This window comes from Zootoca vivipara, chromosome 15 (assembly GCF_963506605.1).
Source record: "Zootoca vivipara chromosome 15, rZooViv1.1, whole genome shotgun sequence".
NCBI lineage: Eukaryota > Metazoa > Chordata > Lepidosauria > Squamata > Lacertidae > Zootoca > Zootoca vivipara.
The window spans coordinates 30,330,761-30,351,832 of record NC_083290.1 but is presented as its reverse complement, the minus strand read 5'-3'; the positions used below and the strand labels follow the sequence as shown (position 1 = coordinate 30,351,832).

The 21,072-nt window shown below is 49.9% G+C and overlaps 1 protein-coding gene across 1 annotated transcript in view; it reads right to left on the bottom strand.

The window, feature by feature from the left end:
• Nucleotides 1-19,773, bottom strand: part of LOC118096813 (FXYD domain-containing ion transport regulator 6) — a 42,213-nt gene extending 22,440 nt beyond the window's left edge. The window contains exon 1 of the mRNA XM_060268592.1: nucleotides 19,525-19,773. The gene's annotated coding sequence lies outside the window, so the exon portion shown is untranslated. The remainder of the gene's footprint in view (nucleotides 1-19,524) is intronic.
• Nucleotides 19,774-21,072: the final 1,299 nt, after the last annotated feature.

The window sequence follows — 21,072 nt, the reverse complement described above, 5'->3', positions numbered from 1 at the left end:
GCCGGAAATGGCACCTGCACCATTGCAGACGCTGGAAATCGCTTCTGCGCAGGCATGATTTCCGGTGTCTGTGCAGCTGCAGATGCCATTTCCAGTGTTGCCCTGCGCCCGTCCGGCCCACAGACGACATCCATGGGAACGATCCAGCCCATGGTCGGATAACCTTGCCGACGCCTGCCTTAAAATATACAGACTAGCAGGTAAAAAGGGACCCCTGACCATTAGGTCCAGCCGTGACCGACTCTGGGGTTGTGCGCTTATCTCGCATTATTGGCCGAGGGAGCCAGCGTACAGCTTCCAGGTCATGTGGCCAGCATGACAAAGCCACTTCTGGCAAACCAGAGCAGCACACAGAAACGGTGTTTACCTTCCCGCTGTAGCGGTTCCTATTTATCTACTTGCATTTTGATGTGCTTTCGAACTGCTAGGTTGGCAGGAGCTGGGACCGAGCAACAGGAGCTCACCCCGTCACAGGGATTTGAACCGCTGACCTTCTGATCAGCAAGCCCTAGGCTCAGTGGTTTAACCCACAGCGCCACCTAGCAGGACTAGCAGGACAACAGCACAAAAAGTAAACTTTTAAAGCCTGTTTAAAACCAACAAGCAAATAGGCTTGCCTAGTCACAGGCTGACAATCCATAATTTGGTGGGGGAGGCATTGCCGAAAGGGCTCCATTCTGTGTGTCTGCCAATCTAGTTGTGTTCATAGGTGAGCATCTCAACAGGTCGTCCAAAACAGATCTTAAAAGTACAGGCTGTATTGAATTGGCGGGAGCAGTCCCTAAAACCATCTGAACCCAAACATTTAGGGCTTTAAATGTCTTGAAATGGGCTGGGAATGTGGGAGAATGTGCAGCCAAGATCACAACTGTGTAATTGCTAGAGAGTCACAAACAGGGGGGGTATGATGTCACATAACCCCTTTGTGGTAGGAGGGGAACAATAGAAAACTTAATATTCTTCTTCCTCTTACTGCGCACAATCTTCTTCTTACCTAGAATGGGATAGGTTGTCAGCAAGCTCTCTCCAAAGAACACACACCATTCTTGAGCTGAACAATGGGCTTTTGTAACTTTTAATGATTATTAATTGCCTGCCTGATTTTCATCACTGTATCTATCTGAACCCTGGCACGTCTTTTGGCTTGAGTAAACTTTATATTTTCTTCTTTGCCTAAAACAGGCCTGAAAGTGATTTCTTTGTTAAGAGGGAAACTTAGATGGGAGATGGTCCAAGTCTGCTTAAGCACCCCAGGGATAACATAACAATTCTTTTTAGAAGGTTGCAAAACCTTGCCCCCAAAGCTTCTAAAGATCAGCTGCACGTGGATAGTGATTTTTAACTCTGCTGAAATAAGTATTTGCATTCTTGCAGAAGTGAAAAGAAGGATAATAAATAAGTAATTAAATAACCTCTCCTACCCTCTAAAATCCATCCAGCAAGAAACATACTAGTGGCCTGTATAACTGGTGCAATATAGGCATCATATGTCCCATCCACCCAACCTGCATCCTGTACCAGTTTTGGTTTCTGAACCATATTCAAAGACATATTCAGATAAAGCGTATTGCAGTAGTCTAGGCTGGAAGTTACTAATGCATGAATAAAGGTGACAAAGCCCAACAGTTCTAGAGAGGGTCACAGCTGGTGCACCACTGGGAAGGGAGATTTACATGTGAGGTTCTGGATCTATTTCTCCCCCATCTGTAACCCAGGCCCAACTCTGTGCAACAAAATTTAACACTGGGAAGTTGTCCTGAATATGGGATTGCCCTTTATTGTATGAAGGATAGATACTGTCCCGGTCTGCAAACAGAGCCCTATTTTCTGCCTTGGCAACTTATGGCTGTGGTTAACAGAAGCACCAGAGGCATCAGTCAATGGAGTCTTTCTTCACAGGCCAGAAAGCACCCAGCAAATTCGTACTTTGGAGTGCTGCCACTCAAAGGGTACCATACATAGTTCTCTCAAGTGCCCTTCAGGTAGCCAAACCTTGTGTTCCATCCTGCAGATTACTCAGGGCCAAACCACAGTACTTTTAACGTGTCTGTGGGGTTGTTGTTGTTTTTTTAAAAAATAATACAGTCGTATCTTGGATCCTGAACGCCTTGGTACTCGGACATTTTGGCTCCTGAATGCCGCAAACCCAGAAGTGAGTGTTCCGGTTTGCAAACGTTCTTTGGAACCCAAATGTCCATCGGGGCTTCTGCAGCCAATCAGAAGTCGTGCTTTGGTTTTCAAACGTTTTGGAAGTCGAATTGACTTCCGGAAAAGATTCCGTTCGACTTCCAAGGTATGACTGTAATTCTTTTATCACTAGGGAAAAGGAGGGCTACAGTCAGGACCAGGGCTTCTACCCTTTCCCTCTCTGACATGGTGTTGGCAAAAAAAAATTACCAAAAGCACCACCTGCTGTTTGTGTTGGGAGGAAAGCTGTGAAAGAATCTCTGGTCTACCCCCAAATGTCACCACAAAAATATAATGCAGCTGGAACACACTGCCCAGCCACATTAAAACACACACACACACACACACACACATACTGTACTTGTCAGCATTTCATGCCAGGTCTGCAACTGAGAGGCAGTGTGCCTCTGAGCATACACAAGCATTCCCTCCTTGCCACCTTGAATGTAGAATCCACCTTGGTAATTAAGCTGTATGGAGATATATATATATATTTGAATGATAATCACAATGCACCATGAGCCCATGTGACATTTCTCTTCGGCAACGTGGCGCTTCCTTTGCTGGGCAGGTGAGGAGTCCGTAGGGGACTCTTCATTTCATGACCTGCAGCACATATCCTGCCTGGCTTGCCAATCCTCCACCCCAGAGCAGAAAGGGCTACAGACAAAGAAGAAGCAGGCCCCACCTATGAACCTCTTCCTGGGTGCTGGACAGAGCCACTGAGCTTAGCCTCAAAAGCTGTGGCTGCAGCATCCAAGACCCAACCAGCAACATCCCTCCCTCCACAGCTACAGAACAGGCACTGGGATGCCTGGGGTGTAGAGGGTCCTTCTGCCTAACCACTGACTCTGTTATCCTGCCCCAAGCCTTCCCCTAAGCCTCCTCTTGCATTGAGAGTTACAGCCAGGGCCACAGAGGAGCAAACCAGTTGCCCGCAGGGATGCATGTAACAAGCACATGAAAGATGGCCCTTGAAAAGATTTGATGCATTTGTCACCAGAGGATGTGGCAGTGGTGGCTGCTGCTTAGGGACATGCTAGACAAGACAGCTGAGTGTACCTGTGATCAGACCTCTCAACAACAACCACCAAATGGGAACAAGGACTCTGGCAGAGAATATGAATGCAGGCAAGAAGGTGTGCAATAGAATGGCAATCATGTAAGAAATCTTATTGGCCACTCGGTACACATTGAATACTGTACAGTGGTACCTCGGTTTATGAACACAATTGGTTCCGGAAGTCTGTTCATAAACTGAAGCGTTCATAAACTGAAGCGAACTTTCCCATTGAAAGTAATGGAAAGTGGATTAATCCGTTCCAGACGGTCTGCGGAGTAACCGTTCATAAACTGAAGCGAACTTTCCCATTGAAAGTAATGGAAAGTGGATTAATCCGTTCCAGATGGGTCCGCGGAGTACTTAAACTGAAGCGTTCATAAACTGAAGCGAACTTTCCCATTAAAAGTAATGGAAAGTGAATTAATCCGTTCCAGATGGGTCCGCGGCGTTCATAAACCGAAAATTCATAAACCGAGGTGTTCATAAACCGAGGTTCCACTGTAGTGTAATATTGGGAAGGCTGTCTTAGAAGTAATATAGAACTAACTGATAATGATTAAGATTAGATGGGTAAAATATGAATTTATTAATGCAGTATTGTTTTAACTAAGTGGTTCCCTATATTTTGCAAATAAGCTTATCATCGTAAGGACCCTCTAGAATGACTTTACTGTTTTGTTTGCTGTTGTTGTGATTTGTTTCATCAACATGAAACATAGAACACTAACGATTTATGGAAGATTGTAAAGATAAAATACAAATTGTGTTTAAATTGTATAAAATGATTCAGGGCAACCCTCTCCAGGTATGGAGTGGTTGTTTTCCCGCACCCAGGCACAGCATCTCAGCAAGTGACCACTGGAAGCTGTAAAACAGGTGGGAAGGAGGCAGAGAGAGCTGTGGAAACACCTCCTAGCAAAGCCTAACACTTCAGCAGGGGCTGCCAGCTGGATGCCACCTGTCCAAAGGCTGCAACGCCAGCTTTGAGGCTGCCTTCTGTGCCTTGAAGGGCAGCCACTGAGCTGGGCAAGTAGCTGGAATCTGTCCTTGGACTTCCCTTTATTAACATTGTCCCTGAGCCACAGCTTGCCATCAGCTGCCATGGGAGGAACAGCAGCATCCTGCGCTGGGGACGGTAATGACATAGGTGTCCTTGCCAGTGCTGGTGAGCAGGGTTTCATTCTGCATAGCAAGAGGGGCCCCAAGGACCTCCTGTCTGCAATATGGGCATGTTCTGCTGGGAGTCTGATTTCTGCTGCTGCACGTGGAGCAGGGAGCCGTTCTTGGCTTCAAGGCTGAGCAGAGCCCATTCTGGAAGGCTCCCCACCAGAGTCTGGTTCTCTTGCTCCACTCAACCCTTTCTGCGGCAAGACAAGCACTTTCCCATCATCCTTCATCCCCAAGATTAGTCAAGTGTGCCAAGGGAACCCTGTGCAATAAGAGTCTCAGTCACTCATGAAAAGGATCAGGGATTTTGCATATTTAAAGCATCCAACTTCCCTGTGGAAGTTCCTTGGGTAACCTCATAAAAGGTAAGAGCCAAGATCAAGCCACAATGAGAACTACCCAGTGAGTCAAGTGTGCTCTGTTCCTACTGCTAATCTTCTGCTGTCTAAATTGTCCATCCAGTAGTCTCTGCCTTGAGGACAGCAGTCGATCTGGGGACTAATGCATCATTTAGCAGATCTATCATGCAGCAAGCAGTTTTCTTTTGTGATTTCTCCCTCCTCCTAATGACCAGACACAAAGGGGCCTTTGAGCAAGATCAGAGAGTGAGATAGATACTCTGCCTGTTCAGTGTTGCCTGCTCAGCTGCAGTCCTCAGCGTGAACAGGGCTTCTCCCCTTCTTAAAAATTAACCATGAAACCCACGAGACCCCTCCCAGGATTCCTCTCCAGGATGGAGATGGCGGGGGACTGTGGGATCCTGGCCAGTAGATGGAGACAGCATAGAACCCTCATGACTAGAAGCCACTGATAGCTTTCCTCTGACCAAGAGGACCCCATGGCAAAGCTTGTTATTGAGGAAATATTCCCCTCAAGTCATGATCAGCCAGGCTGGTGTGTCTCAGAAAGTTCCCCATGCCAAGGGACTTGCTTCCAACTTCCTGCACCCAGCGTGCTACAGAAAGGGCAGCCTTCCACACAAGCCATTTCCTGTCCCACATGCAAGGACCCTCCTGCAGGAGAGAAGTGGGTCGGGGTGGGGCAGCAGCCACAGCTTTGTTGTGCTAGCCACAGATGTCAAGGAAAGGGCTGCCAGCCTCCACATGCCATCCCAGCCCCATGGCAGGATCTGGCACACAGCAAGCAAAGACAACAGTATAGCCTCCTCCTCCTCTTGCAGCTGATGTGTGTAATCCAGCTGGAGAAATATTTGGAATGCTTTTGTTTTGCTGGCCAATAGCTCCATCATTCATGCGAAGAAAGAGATTAATGGAATACAAAACTTAACACAGGCTTTTCACATTTAGGGAATGTACATTTGCAAATATATCCATGCATGCTTTAGTACGTGAGCATGGATTTCATGTGCTAATCAGGCAGCTGCTTGCTCAACCACAAAGCAAAAACTCAGTGAAAGTTTGCAAAAATCACCAAAGCAGTAAAGCAAAGACCTTTGATAAGCATCTACTAGTGAGCAGCATTGGAAGCTGCACTGCTGGGCCACTCGCACCAAGAGAGAGGAGGCCAGGGTGGGTGGGGAACTGAAGAACACACAGGGCCAGCGCAAAACAAGGCAACATCTTTCCCTGGTCCAGAAGCAATCTGGACTGGTAATTAGTGATGGGGTGTCATCCTCCACTGCTCCTTACCTGAGACAGAAGGCTGAAAAAGGGAGCCAAGGTAGGCCTGTGACAACAGACCAGAATGGTGGTGGTGATGGGGAGACGAAAGCGGAACAGCTGGGGGCCACCCTCCAAAATCCCCAACTGAGCAAGTCCCTTCAGTCTGCCTAATGCAGGCATTCCCAAACTGCGGCCCTCCAGATGTTTTGGCCTACAACTCCCATGATCCTTAGCTAACAGTGGTCAGGGATGATGGGGATTGTAGTCCAAAACATCTGGAGGGCTGAAGTTTGGGGGTTCCTGGCCTAACGGCATTGCACAAGGTTGCCCACCCCCACACTTGACCGTTCATGACTGCTACACACCAGTACTGCACATACACAAGCACACACACCTGAGTCCAAAGTAAGCATCTGCTCCCATTCAGGGACCTCAGCATAAAGGTGAGTGTAAATAGCAACCTCAGTCCTTGTGAGGGTGCAGGGGAGCCCCATCAGAACACCATGGACTCCATCCTTTGAAAATGGGCTCTTCATTCTGTGTTTACTCAGCTATAATCATATATTTCAGCCACACACAAAATCTCCCCACCAGGCTAGAGGGCAATGTACCTAGCACTGGATTTTAATCAGAAGGGAGGGATTTTATCAGATAAATGAGGACATTCATGTTATCTCAGTCTCCTCCTTTAAAGTGTGCATCAGAAAATTGACTTTTAGGACTGCACAAGCATTCACCTTTCCCTTTTGCTTTTAAGGTATCCCCTGTGCACAGCAGAGACAGTCAAGTCAATCCTGTAGCTTTTCATGGTGGTTTTTGCAAGTTCTGCTGCCTAGTCACAGATACACTCCCCACCCCCACCCCTCTCAGTTTGCCTGCCTGCCTCCCCTCCTCCCTCCTAAACCAATCTGGACAATCCAACTTCAGGATTTGTTGTTGACTCATTGGCTGTGGGCGTCACTTTTGCTTCCTATCTGATTTTTCAGGGTGTATAAGAAGGCAAGACAAAAATGGAGGCCAGCTCTTTGTCCACAGATTATGTGAACCCCGGTTAAAAAGAAGCATCTGTCACAAATCTCCCCCAAACCAACCCCTTTAGAGAAGAGTTTCTCTGTCTCAAGCACACTGCACCCTTTTCTTCATGTACCTTAAAACAGGCAGAGCCCAAAGCCTGCATTTTCTGCACCCTAAGAAGAGTGGAAATTCATCTCTGCAGCTCAGCAAAGGAGAGAATGTCAATGTTGCCCATCGTCTTCCCGGAGCCACCCAGCCCCTGCTAACATCACAGCTTCCTGTTCTTGTTAAGGGGCCTGGAGGCATCTACCAAAGATCAAACCTGGTTAAAATCATGGCACTGCCCTTGAGTCTTGCCTGCACAGCTCAGCTGCCTCAAGGGGGAAAGGGGGTGCATGTGTGAACACAGGCAGGAATGTCACTTTGCTTCAACATCAATCAGGCTTCTAGTGTGAGGGAGGTTTTCTCCGTCTTCTGCTCCAGAGATTCTGAAGCCAGCCTGCACTGTGCCTGACAAGTGCTTCCCGCCACATGAATGCATTCCTGGCAGGTGGGGAGAGAGAGAGAGAGAGAGAGAGAGAGAGAGAGAGAGAGAGAGAGAGAGAGAGAGAGAGAGAGAGAGAGAGACCGAGACCCCTTGGCTTGTGGTCAAGCCTGGCCGCAGGAGCAGGGGTGGGGTGGGGGAAAGCACCAGTGCAAATGCCATAAAAAAAGGAGTAGCAGTGGTTTGCAATAAGGTGCGGGTGGCACTGTGGTCTAAACCACTGAGCCTCTTGGGCTTGCTGTTTGGAAGGTTGGCGGTTCGAATCCCTGTGACGGAGTGAGCTCCCATTGCTCTTCCCCAGCTCCTGCCAACCTGGCAATTTGAAAGCACGCCAATGCAAGTAGATAAAGAGGTACCGCTGTGACGGGAAGGTAAACAGCATTTCTGTCCACTCTGGTTTCCGTCACGGTGTTCCATTGCACCAGAAGCAGTTTAGTCATGCTGGCCACTTGACCCGGAAAGCTGTCGGTGGACAAACACCAGCTCCCTCGGCCTGAAAGCGAAATGAGCGCTGCAACCCCATAGTCGCCTTTGACTGGACTTAACTGTCCAGGAGTCCTTTACCTTTTTACCTTTTTTTAGTGCCACAAGGAAGAAATAAGAACAAAATCTGAGCAGGCTGAAAGCAAAAAGTAAGGTTACCATAACTTCCATCATAGAGCTTCAGTATGCTGATGTCAACGTAGTGTGCACATGCTCAGAGGATGACCTCCAAACCATCCTAAATATCTTTGCAGTAGCTTACGAAAAACTTGGCCTATCACTCAACAGCCAAAAAACCAAAGTACAAAATAACCCCTCCGCAGCACCACAAATCCAACTCAGTGGTGTAACGTTGGAAAATGTTGGTCACTTCCCCTACCTAGGCAGTTACCTTTCCACAAGGGCCAACATTGATGCCGAAAACCAGCATCGCCTGAGCTCTGCGAGTGCGGCTTTCTCCTGATTGAAGTGCAGAGTGTTTGAGGACCGGGACATTCGTAGGGAAACCAAAATGCTTGTTTACAAAGCTATTGTACTACCAACCTTACTGTATGCTTGTGAAATGTGGACCACTTATAAATGCCATCTCCAACTCCTCGAAAGATTCCATCAATGGTGTCTCCGAAAAATGTTACACATCACTTGGCAAGACAGGCGAACTAATATCAGTGTACTGGAAGAAGCAAAGACCACCAGTGTTGAAGCAATGATTCTTCAACATCAACTTCATTGGTTTGGTCATGTTGTGCGGATGCCTGATGATCGTCTTCCAAAGCAACTACTCTATTCCGAACTTAAAAATGGAAAGTGTAATGCTGGTGGTCAACGAAATAGGTTTAAAGACTGTCTCAAGGTAAATCTTTAAAAATGTAGTATAAACACTGACAACTGGGAAACACTGGCCTGTGAACGCTCCAGTTGGAGAACAGCCTTTACCAAAGGTGTCATGGGCTTTGAAGAAACTCGATCTCAGGACGCAAGGGAGAAACGTGCTAAGAGGAAGGAAGGCTTGGCAAATCCACACCATGATCAACTCCCACCTGGAAACTAATGTCCCCACTGTGGAAGGACATGTGGATCCAGAATTGGCTTCCACAGTCACTCACGGACCCATTGTTAAAACCGTGTTTATGGAAGACAATCTTACTCGGCTACGAGTGATCGCCAAAGAAGAAGAACAAAACACCTTGGATGATAATTCAGAGTGGAAAAGTCACAGGCACCACCAGAAACATCAGTGCTGGTTTGTTGTCCATTCTGCACAGAAGGGCTGGCTCTAAAATATTGGATGCTGGCATTTAGGGAGCATTTTGCCATCCCAGTTTTGACTTGTCAGGCTTGAAGGCTGCAGAAAGCCCCCTGTTCCCACCTGTCAAGACCCTCAGGCTCCTCCTCCCAGGATTGTAGCTTCAAGAGTCCCGCAAAATCAGAAGGCACCATCTCATTTTGCCTCAGGTGGTGAGATGGGACAAGCCACCCTTGCCTCCTTCCCTCCCACTAACCTAAGGGATCATGTCCTAACCTAACTTGGAACAATTGCCAGATCCATTTGGAGATGCTTTTCCTGGCCATGGAGGGGGTTCAGCTCATCAACCTGACGTATACATCACAAGACAGAATGTGGCAGGTCCCCAAAAGAATAGCTTGGCCCACTACCCACCACTAAGTACAGTCATACCTCGGTTTGCGACCACAATTTGTTCCAGGGAGCCGGTCGCTCCCCGAGTTCGTCGTAAACCAAGGGGCTCTTCTGCGCATGTGTGAAGCGCCGGTAGAGCGCTTATGCACATGCGCGCGTTGCGCAAATCGCTTCTGCGCATCCACACGCCACGGTACCCGGATGTAAACACTTCCGGGTCCGCGGCGGTCACAAATTGATCGGTCGCAAACTGAGGCGGTCGCAAACCAAGGTATGACTGTATCTCAGATGTGACTTTGGCAAGGCTTAGCTGCCTTCGTGGGGAAAACAACCTCAGAAGAAAGCACACGGGAGCATTCTTAAACGGGTGGCCCTTAATTGGAGGGTGGGTGGAGCCCTGGGTCTTTTGCACCATTCCCCAGATCTCCAACCCCATCCTCACCCCACTTATTAATCTTTAAAAATTATTTGACTTTGCTTACATAGGGTGCTCTCTAAAAGCTGACCTAATTTACATGTAGACATGCAAATTAGCATATGCAGATTTCATGCAGATTTTAATCATAGGTTGTGCCTCAAGTCTTTTAAGGGCCTAGCAACAGCCCTGGAGCCTAGAAGATTCTCTTGCTTGCTTGAGCAGAGAGGATGTTCCTTATTATTGTTTTTTTGCCTCCGCCTGATTATCTAAATATGTGAGCCTGCCTTTGTAAACAGAAACTCCAGCTAGCACAAAATATTGCTGCTTGCCTGTTGACAGGCTCGAGTCAGTGTAGTCGTCTCTCCATCTTATGCAAAACTCAGCTACTGAGCACCAACAGGACCATAGCCAAAGGGTGTAAACCCCAAATGTTTACAGAGGTACAAAAAAATCTTTAGGAAAAACGACCAAAGGAGCAACCCGCCTCCACAACAACAAATAGTGAGGACTGAACATGGTCAGTGATGGGCAAATAATGTCTCTTGGGGCCAAGGCAGTGGGTGGGAGAGTGGAATGGAGTTCCTTGGAAGGGGGGTGGCTTGCTAGCTGGCTGGCTGACACACTGAAATGAAACACTCCACAATTCATGGGAGGTCCCAGTTGTACCACTTCTTTTATTTTAAAACAGCTGCACCAGCTATTCATTCATTTCTGGGCTCAGTTCCAGGGGCTGTTTTTGACACTTGAGGCACTAAACAGCCTTGGACGAGGATCCAGATATCAGGGAGAACATCACTAACTGCCTCCTCCTACACAAACTTCCCCAGAATGACGACGGCATTCCTGAACTCAGAAGGAGCAAGCCCCGTTGAACACAGAGGGACTTGCTTCCAAGTAATCGGATTGCACGGTAAGTCCTACAGGCAAAAAACGATGCTTCCGATTCCACTATGGCATTTTGCACAGAAGCCACATTTGCCTCTGCAAGCAGCAGCACCTTTTTAGTTAAAGCCCCAACATTGTGCTGCACCTTCCTGCAGGAAGTGCTTGTGCACCCCTGTCATCTTTCCATAGGTGTGCTAAGACTTCTTCAAAAGGCCTTGATTCGGCTTCTCTGTTGTAATTTTTGTAGCAGATAGAGGTGCCGAGGCAGCAAAAAGATATGGGCAGGGAAAACGTCTTAACACTTACAGTCCCCTCATCCTATTATCATCAGTGCCACCCGGTTTGTGATTAACTGTGGCTGGTAGTGAGGGTGAAGTTTGGAGTCATTGTAAGACCACCCACCATTGCAGGCAGTGGGTGACATTTTTCACTTTGGGGGACAAAATCACTGTTTTGTTGTTGTTTTGATGCATCTATGATTGTGGGAGAGTCTAGTCCCCAAGTTTGAGATCGAGGGGAGGGACATAAGAAAGCATACCATACTCTCTTAGAATGCCTGAAAGCAGAAGCCATGGGTTCTGTTTTCAGTCAAGCATATGAAATTCAAAAGACCTTCTGTTCAAGGTAAGGAAAGCACATGGGGAAAGAAGCAAACATCTCAGCCTCTGAAGGTCAAGCATTATGAACACTGCAAGATGAATAATGTTCAACTTATGTTACTGTGGACCAGAAGCTCCCAAATCATTGCAAGTTCTGGGATCTAGTCCCTAGCTCCAGGAGATGCTATCCTGTAGATTAAGATAATCCTCACCAGGATAATTGTCTGAGCTCAGTTAGGAGATCCAATTGATACCCACTAGCTTCTTGATTGATGCAATTTTCTCATTTCTCAAAATATATGTTTATAACTCTGCCTATCAACCAAACCCACTCTCAGCCCAATAAATTCTAGCCTTTATTTCTAGGCAGTTCTGGATATTTGAGTCTGCAAGTAAATTGTCTTCCTCAATGTATTTGTCTGCACTCAGAAATCAATGTTCAAAATAAAAGACAGGTTTTATGCATTTAACATCTAATTACCATCTAATTAGAGCATGGCACAAACTGGAGCCAAACAAGACAGTATGCAGATATACAGTGACATTATTTGATAATTTACAGAGGGTTTGCTGTTGCAGCAAGAACATTAAAGGGCTTGTCTGCACCACAATTTACTGTGTGTTTGAATTCCCATTTAATTTGAGTAGTCCACATGATGTTACCCTCAAACAACACCAACCTTGATGTTTTCCTGCTGTAAACTCAAGTTTACCCATTATGAGGATAATCAGATAAATTGGGGAAAATCATGCTCCAAACTGTTCCACTCAGGGTCCCAGATGATTTGCTTCAGTGTTTTTGGGTGGATGGATCAATTGTCATTTTCTGCTGCTCCCTTTTCCATGCCTACCACTTCCACAACACTTTCATTTCTTTTCTGGCTGTACTTGTAACTATTTACGGTGTGGTGTGGTGTGCTCTTAAATAGAGGGGTGGTGGTTGTTTTTGATGCCTCAGATTTGCACAAAAATAGAAAACTGTACAAGCAAACCACATCCAAAAATTCTACACTATACTGTATATATTGGGCAGCAATCTGGAAAAATATATAATTGCTTTCATTTCTTTTCCAGCATGCTAGTAAGGCCTGGTGAGGAGCTCTGTGTGTGTGTGTGTGTGTGTGTGTGTGTGTGTGTGTGTGTGTGTGTGTGTGTTGGACCGGCTAGATGCAGAGGAATGGATGGAAGCACCAGCTTGGAAACCCCCCAAGGGAATCTCCAGGGGAAGAAAGCTCAGAGCCAGGGGATTGGTGGTGGGACAATGATGAGTGATCTGAGGGAGAAGACTGGGAGGAGGAAGTGTTGAAAGCTGAATAGGTACAGTAACAGGGCTTAATGAGCAGGAAGAGGGTGGGGCAAAAAGCAGTCCAGAATCAAAGGCAGGATAGCAATGGGGGCCAGGAGACAGAGGTGAGGCAGGCTTCTGGAGAATACAGGAAGTCTCTCCCTCCTGCTGTCACCAGCTCCCCTCCTCCCTGGTCTCCCTGAAAAAGGGCAACGAGAGACTAGACGAAGGAGCCTGAGATTGCTTGGGAAGGACCCGAAGGAAAAGGAGTCTTAGGGAGCAGAGAAAAATAAGGGGACCTTCCATCCTCATAATGGCTTCATAGGAGCAAGACCCAGTGGCGGAGCATATGCCAGGCACGCTCCCGAGGGGGGCATGGCGCGGAAGGTGCCCTCCCAGGTGCGGGATAGCCGCTCAGGTGCCTGGAGCAGCGTGCGCACCCTGCAGCTGGGGGCGGAGCAAGCCGCCCATGGCGGAGATTCGGTGTGCCACCCACCTGTGACTTCCAAGCCTCCCCCAAGCTGTCAAAACTAAGGGGGATGGGGGGAATGCCACCGGCAAAGCAGTGCAGATCCCTCCCTTACGCCAACAACTCAGGGTAGGCTTTGGAGTTGCAGATGGGCAGCATGCTAAATGTCACCCCCCTCAGTGAGGGCACCCGGGGCAGTCCGCCCCCACCACACCCCTTTCTATGCCCCTGCCAAGACCTACTGGGAAGAGTTGCTGTGATCACTAGGCCTATAGTGTTTTGCTTTCTTTGAGTCAAGAGTTAACTTCACAGACACATTGCTAACCTGCTCCTGACTTTGGCTCCTGAATGTGTTTGTGTTTATTCAATTGCCTGACCATATACTTTTGCACCCTTCTTGCAAGGGTGGGATAGGTACGGAGGTCGGCTATCTGTCCACATGCCCTGTCAGTACTTAACTGGCATAACAGAGTCAACAAATTAGAAGACAAGGACAAACACCGAAGGGAACATCTACTGGTGTGGACTGAAGTTGCTTCTCAGGTACAATTCCAAATGTGCATGGGTGTGAACTACTTCAGTCTAATTAGAACAGGGGGAAAGCAGATTAACAGCAAAATTATGCTCCAATGTGGACAAGTCCAAAGAATCTTAAAGCAGGGGCACGGAACATCTGCGGCTGGTCTCCATATGTTGTTGGACGCAACTTCCATCAGCCTCAGACAGTATGGTCAATGGTCAAGGAAGGATGATGAGGTCTGTAGTCCAGCGACACCTGAAGAGCACCGGTTCCCACCCTGTCTTAAAGACTTACAAATATTATTATGTATAGGCTTTCATGGACTAAAGTCCACTTCATTGGAAGAAATGCACAGGCATATGGGGACAGACAACTAAATTGTAAATTAACTCCGCATTCTCAAGATGATTATTTTATCATGTATCACAGCTGTGGTCAAGGGTCCCTGTACTTATTTTGTATTCCTGCAAGTTATAATGAATGGGCATTAAGTACATTTTGCATTACGTTTCCTCTGACCCCCACCCTCCAGATGCATATATTCCTGTACCTAAGGATTATGCTTCATGCATCTGCTGAAGTGGACACTACAGTTTGGCTGTAAGCAACGTATCACATTCTGTTTCAAAAATGGTAAAACTGTTTTCATATATTCCATAATTTTTTGTATAAGCAGGGTAAGTTTTTCATTATATTCCATAATTTATTGTATAAGCAGTGTAAGTTTTTCATTTAATTCAAAGTCAGCTTGTTTTAGTGATTGTATACAGCAATCAGCAGCTAACATTTTGCTTATGAAGTGTCTGAACTAGGAATAGAAAACTTGATTTAAATCAGTTTTTATACCCTGCCAGCTCAAGCTCGCTTCCAACACACTTTCTGGGCCCTTGTGTTGTGTTTTAGACAGTGTAAAATGTCTCCTCCTAACAGCTGCTCTGAAAGTTTTTCTTTCCTGTTCCCCAAAATTGGGATGTGGCCTGAAGGCACGTGATGGAATAACCTTGGTGAAGCTAAGCAGATCTAAAGCAGGCCTATGCCTGGGTGAGGGACCTCCTGGGAGCCCCACAAGCGATCCTTTGAGCTCCATGGCAGAAAGGTGGAATATAAATAAATGAAATATAAAGATGGACCACTGCTGGTAGGCCCTGTCCATCTTCTCATCTCCCCATCTGTCATCTCAGATACTGTACTGTCCCTCATTTAAGCTTTCCCATTTTCTTTCAACAGGGTGCTCACCCCATAGGTGCCAACTCCCAGACTGAAAAATCCGGGATCGGCGCGGCGCAGCACTGGAAGTCGCGCTGCGGCCATTTTGGAACTGGACGGAGCAGCACCAGAAGTTGCTTCTATGCATGCTCTGCCCATTTCCAAAATGGCCGCAGTGCCAGAAATCGCTTCTGCGCATGTCCAGAGACTCCAGAAATGCGCAAAAGGGGCCTCCCCGGGCTGGTAAGAATCCAGAGGATTTACGGGGGGTTTTTAAATCCAGGCTGCCAGCGGGAAACGGCTGGGAAAACGGGGGTTTCCAGGGGAATACGGGAGACTTGGCAGCTATGGCTCACCCACACACACAGGAGGGAGGAGGAACGCAGACCAATGGTGTGCAAGCCCTTATATAGACTTTTGAAATTGCCACCCTGTAGCTTTGGCCACCTCATGAGAAGAGAAGACTCCCTGAAAAAGACCCTGATGCTGGGAAAGTTTGAGGGCACAAGGAGAAGGGGACGACAGAGGACGAGATGGTTGGACTGTGTTCTCGAAGCTACCAACATGAGTCTGACCAAACTGCGGGTGGCAGTGGAAGACCGGAGTGCCTGGCGTGCTCTGGTCCATGGGGTCACGAAGAGTCGGACACGACTAAACGACTAAACAACAGCAGTTCAAGGACCACTCTTAGTTGGTCTCTAAGATGCTACTGGACAATTTTTTTATTTATTTCGACATCACAAAAGGGGCGGTCTACAGCAGAATCCTGTCTGGCAGGAAACCTGTTAACTGGTTTACCTGGACAGCCTGGCCATTCTTTTGTGATGATAAACACTTAGTTCCTGAGTCCAGGTCACAGGCTCACCCTATTCATACTCTAATGTGCCCTCAAGGCAGGATTTCTGAGCACAGACACAATGGGGAGGCTTTGCCCATTTCCATTCAAACTGCAGCGGAATATTTGAGGTCACTGAGTCAAAATGGCTTACGGAATGTTTTCCTGTACACAAGGCCGGTGGGTCCATTTAGGCGAACTAGGCAGTTGCCTAGAGCACGTAAATGGAGGGGCGCAAAAACCCCGCGCCGCCACCACCCTCCCATGGCGCACGCTCACGCTCCTCCCGCCTATGGAGGTCCTATGGAGCGCAAGCCAAAAGGAGAGCTCAGCGCCCTCCCGCCTATGGAGGGGACGCTGTGAGCTCCTCAGTGGCTGCAACGAGCAAGCGAGTGGTGGCGGCGGCGGCCGTAGCTGAAGCCTTCAGCTATGGGCGCTGCTGCTGCCACTCGCTCGCTCGCGGCAGCCGCCGCTGAGGAGTTCACAGCATGCCCTCCATAGGCGGGAGGAGCGCGAGCCAAAAGGAGAGCTCAGTGCCCTCCCGCCTATGGAGGGGACGCTGTGAACTCCTCAGCGGCTGCAACGAGCGAGCACTGCTGCTGCCGCCGCCGCCGCCGCCAGAGGAGCTCACAGCATGCCATCCATAGGGGGGAGGGCGCTGAGCCCTCCTTTTGGCTTGCGCTCCTCCCGCCTATGGAGGGGACGCAGGGGCGCCAGGAGGTCATTTTGCCTAGGGCGCAAAAAGCCCTAGCACCGGCCCTGCCGGTACAGTTTCAGACATGTTGTTTATATATGTGTGTGTGTATGTGTGTTTGCTTGTTACATTTATGAACAATTTGTTTTATATCTTAGGTCCTATAATTGTCATAACATGCCCAAAATCTCAGATGTGTATTCCAGTAAAGTGAAGCCAGAGTGCAGTAGCTATGCATCTACGCCAGAAGAGCTGGCTGGATCAGGCCAATGGTCCATCTAGTCTACTATCCTCTTCTCAAAGTAGTCAACCAGGTTGACTACTTTTGGGAAGCCTGCAAGCAGGACACAACCACAAGAACTCTCTCCTCTCCTGCAGTTTCCAGTTACTGGTACAGTCATACCTCTAGTTACGTATGCTTCAGGTTGCGTACAACACGGGATACATACGCGCCGAACCCGGAAGTAACAGAACGGGTTACTTCCGGGTTCGGCGATTCGTGCATGCGCAGACGCACCCAAGTGACATCACGTGCGTGCGCAGAAGCGCCGAATTGCACGGGGAGCATGCGCAGATTCAGCGCTTCAGGTTAAGTAGTGCTCTGGATGCGTACGGGACTCTGGAACGGATCCCGTTCGTATCCAGAGGTACCACTGTAGAAGAATTACTGCCTCTGACCATGGAGACAGAGAACAGACAGCATGTCTAGAAGCCATTGATAGCTTTGTCCTCCAGGAGCTTATACCTTTGCATCATGCCCACACGCAAGCCAGCACAGACATAATTATTAGGATTCAGATTTTAGAAAATCAGCGCTTCTGATTGCAAGGCTTCTGATTTAAAGTTTGTCGCACAGATCTGATAACTCATAAATTACTATCACACATTTCGCCCAGTCAGTTAAGAGTTAATTGCTTAATTGCAACGTGAGCCCCAGAAAGACAAGCCTCCCTCTTCTCCTCTGCTTGCAACAAAATGGTGGCAACCATGACTCTCTTAGGGGCTCATTGGGGCACCTCCAGTGTAGCTGAGCTAAAAGCCCATCCCGGCCAGAGGTAGTTTTGGCCAGCTGTGTCTCTCCATTGCAATGGCATTAGCTCAGGCAGACATCCTAGCCTCCCCCTCCCCATAGACTTTTAACTCTGCCTTTTATTGCAGCCCGCCCCCTTCCATCGCGCGCGCTCTCTTCATTCGGCTGGTTTTTGTTTTCAAAAGATAGGAGAGAGAAAGCTGAGCCCCTCCCTCCACCCGATGGAGGCCAGATGATGCCAAGGAGGGGCTGCCCAGAGGGCGCATGCGCACGGGGAGGGAATTGCGTGGAACCACTTTGAAAACATTTCTTCATGTTGCAAAAACCAGATAGGTCGCCCCTCCCTCGGCCCTCCTCCCACAGATCCCTCCCTCCTGCAAGATTATGCCTGTATTTTCCAGAGGGACCCCCCCCCCGGAAAAAAAGCATGAAACCCCTCCCTCCTCTTCTTCCTCCGCCTCCGTCGGTTCTCTTCTCATGTTGTGCTAGATAAACAAGGTTTCTCCTCCGTCTACCCCCTCCCCGCTCCTGCTCCCGCCCCCACCGACCATAATGGCTTGCTGTAGTTCACGTTGTATCCCCTTCCAACCGCCTGAATCATCCCACAGTCAAGAAAAGTCGCCTCGTAAAGATAATGCAATATGTTTGGAATGCAAGTCTGGATTAGTGTTTACCAGAAAAAAGAATGAGAAGAGAGGGGGCGGGGCGGGGGGACGATCGTCGTGGCCGGATGAATCCAGGCGCACGGCTGAGCGGCTTACTGAGGGCGGGGGCAGCGTAGATGGGGGGGGCGGGCAATGCGCGAAATTGCAGGCTGTCAGATGGGATTCCATCCACTAGCAGGGAGGGAGCGGGGAGAATGTCGAGGTAGGCCGGGGAGGGGGAGAGACTAGTCAAGGCAAAACATCCTCCCAGACTTATGTGGGGAGATAACTGGTAACTAGGCAACCCACGGAAAGAAGAGCCGTGCTAGCAGGTGGTTGGCACGGCAACAGCAAGGCCAATCACAGCCGCTCAATGGACGGATTTGCAAGACAGACAGACTGCAGGGCATGTGCAAGAAGAGCCACAGCGGTGCCAACAAGTGGGGCGTTGAAGGGGGGGGGGAGAGATGCAGCTGGGGAGGCGGGAGGGAGGCGCGCAGAGAGCGCCTGGCGAAGGTAGGGTGACGATAACACTGAGCTCCCGGGAACTCCCGCTGAGCATCCAAAGCAGGCATCGCAAGCCCTACCACGCAGCAAGAGGGCGCAGGGTGGGTGTGAGCGATCCCCGGGTGCCGGAGCAGAGTCTTGCCAAAGAAGGCGCCCTCTTGGCCCGTCTCTTTCCCGCGCCCAAAGTGTTGGACTGCAGTTAATGCTGGTCTGGAGGGAGACACTCTGCGAATGCTCAGAGGCACGCTCCTGGTTATTCTCTCTCTCTGTCTATTTATTTTACAGATTTGATCCCCAAAATCCCAAGGGGTGAGAAGGGGGCAACATATTTAGGGGTACATGACGCCCCAGATCGGATGATTGTTCACTCAGGACAGTTTTGGCCTGGCGCGGACTGGCTGGGTGGGGTGTCGTGAGTGGGAAGACCTGGAGGTGCTATGCCCAGGAATGGGAGGGAGCTGATGTGCATTTGGAAAGGCTGTCGGCGGGCAGAAGGCTAGAGCGGCAACTGCCCGGCTCCTCGGGGCAGAGACCCGTCGAGTGCGAGGGAAGGACAATTCGGGCGGGGCACCGCGGGAGGCATTTGCTCCCCGGTCACGTCTCCCGCGGCGCCTAGAAGGAAGCAGCCCGGCGTTGGCCGGACCGGTGTCTCCTGGAGTGGGGCCCGAAAGCCTGCGCTACGTAGCTACCTTCCCGTCGGGGGCCCCGCTTACCGGGCAGGCGGCGCGAGTGCGACGGCGGCTCTCGGGCGTCTGGCGGGGCGAGACGAGACTGGGCTGCAGGGGGGCCGCTCCGACGACGAAGGCGGCGATCGCAGGGCGAGGGCGGCGCGCGAGGCTGGCAGGCTTGGTTAGGGTGTCTCCTTTCCTTCGGGCGCTGCTACGCTCAAGCCCGCGTCCCCTCGTGGCTGGCTGGGGCTGGGCGTGCCACGGGCTCGGGCATGGCTGGGCTCGGCTGAGAAAGAGGGAGGGAGGCGGAGGGGGGGGCGAGCTGCGCGGAGCCGGGGAGGCGGCGCTGGCAGACAGACGGAGGGAGGGAGAGCGAGCGAGCGAGCAGGGGCGAACTGGGGGGTGGTCTCTCCGCCACCTGCACTGATGTCAGAGCGTGTTTCTGGACGCAGCCCCGAGACCGCCAGTCTCCGTTTCGGAGCGGCCAGCGGCTGCACTGCCTGCCTGCCACGGTCTCAACGAAGCTCAAGCAGACCCTCGACGCCATGCCAGCTGCCTGGGGGTGCTTAGGAGGAAGGCAAAGCGCTCTCTGCCCATGTTCAGCGGCGCCTTCACCGATCGCCTTCACGCGATCGCAACTACGCCCAGCCTTGGGAGGACTTGGGTTGTTCCACACTGCTCTGGAAACTGCTCTCCAGTCCCGTCCCACCCCGGATCTCGACGTTTCATGAGAGTAGCGCCGGTCCAGCGAGCTTACGTCGAGCACCAGAAGCCTTGCTGCGCGGACCCTGCCTTGCTCCCTCCCTCGTCCTGACTGGGGGGGGGGGGCTACAGCATCAAGTGGGGACTTGCCATTGCGTACTGATCAGAAGGTCGGCGGTTCGAATCCCTGTGACGGGGTGAGCTCCCGTTGCTTGGTCCCGACCCAGCTCCTGCCAACCTAGCAGTTCGAAAGCACATCAAAATGCAAGTAGATAAATAGGTACCGCTATAGCGGGAAGGTAAACGGCGTTTCCATGTGCTGCTCTGGTTTGCCAGAAGCGGCTTTGTCATGCTGGTCACATGACCTGGAAGCTGTACGCCGGCTCCTTCGGCCAATAATGCGAGATGAGCGCGCAACCCCAGAGTCGGTCACGACTGGACCTAATGGTCAGGGGTCCCTTTACCTTTACCTTTTTAACCGTCGGGAAAGCTGGTCAACTCTCAAGGCAGGAGAAGAGTCTCCAGCAGCGCAGCTTGGTTTTACATGTCTCCAGTAAGGCAGCCTGGTTTTCCGTCGGGGACAGAAGACAATGCGATTCTCCGCCTCTTCCCCAAGAAGAGAAACAGGAGGCCCTGCCTTGCCCACTCCCTGCTGTCCAGCTGTAGCAGCTTTCTAGGGGCCGAGCAGGAGCAGCAGGTGCTGAGCTCTGGCAGCTCAATATTGAAGCAATGCGTACCAATGTGGAAAATGCATAGGCCCTTTGGGGGCTAGTACAACTGCTGCTGCATCAACTGGGCAAATCCTGAGCTGATTGGCTTCCCTGTTCCTGACCAGGCTCTTTCGAGATTTGCATTCAAGACCAAGGTGCGTCAACATCACACACAGCCACA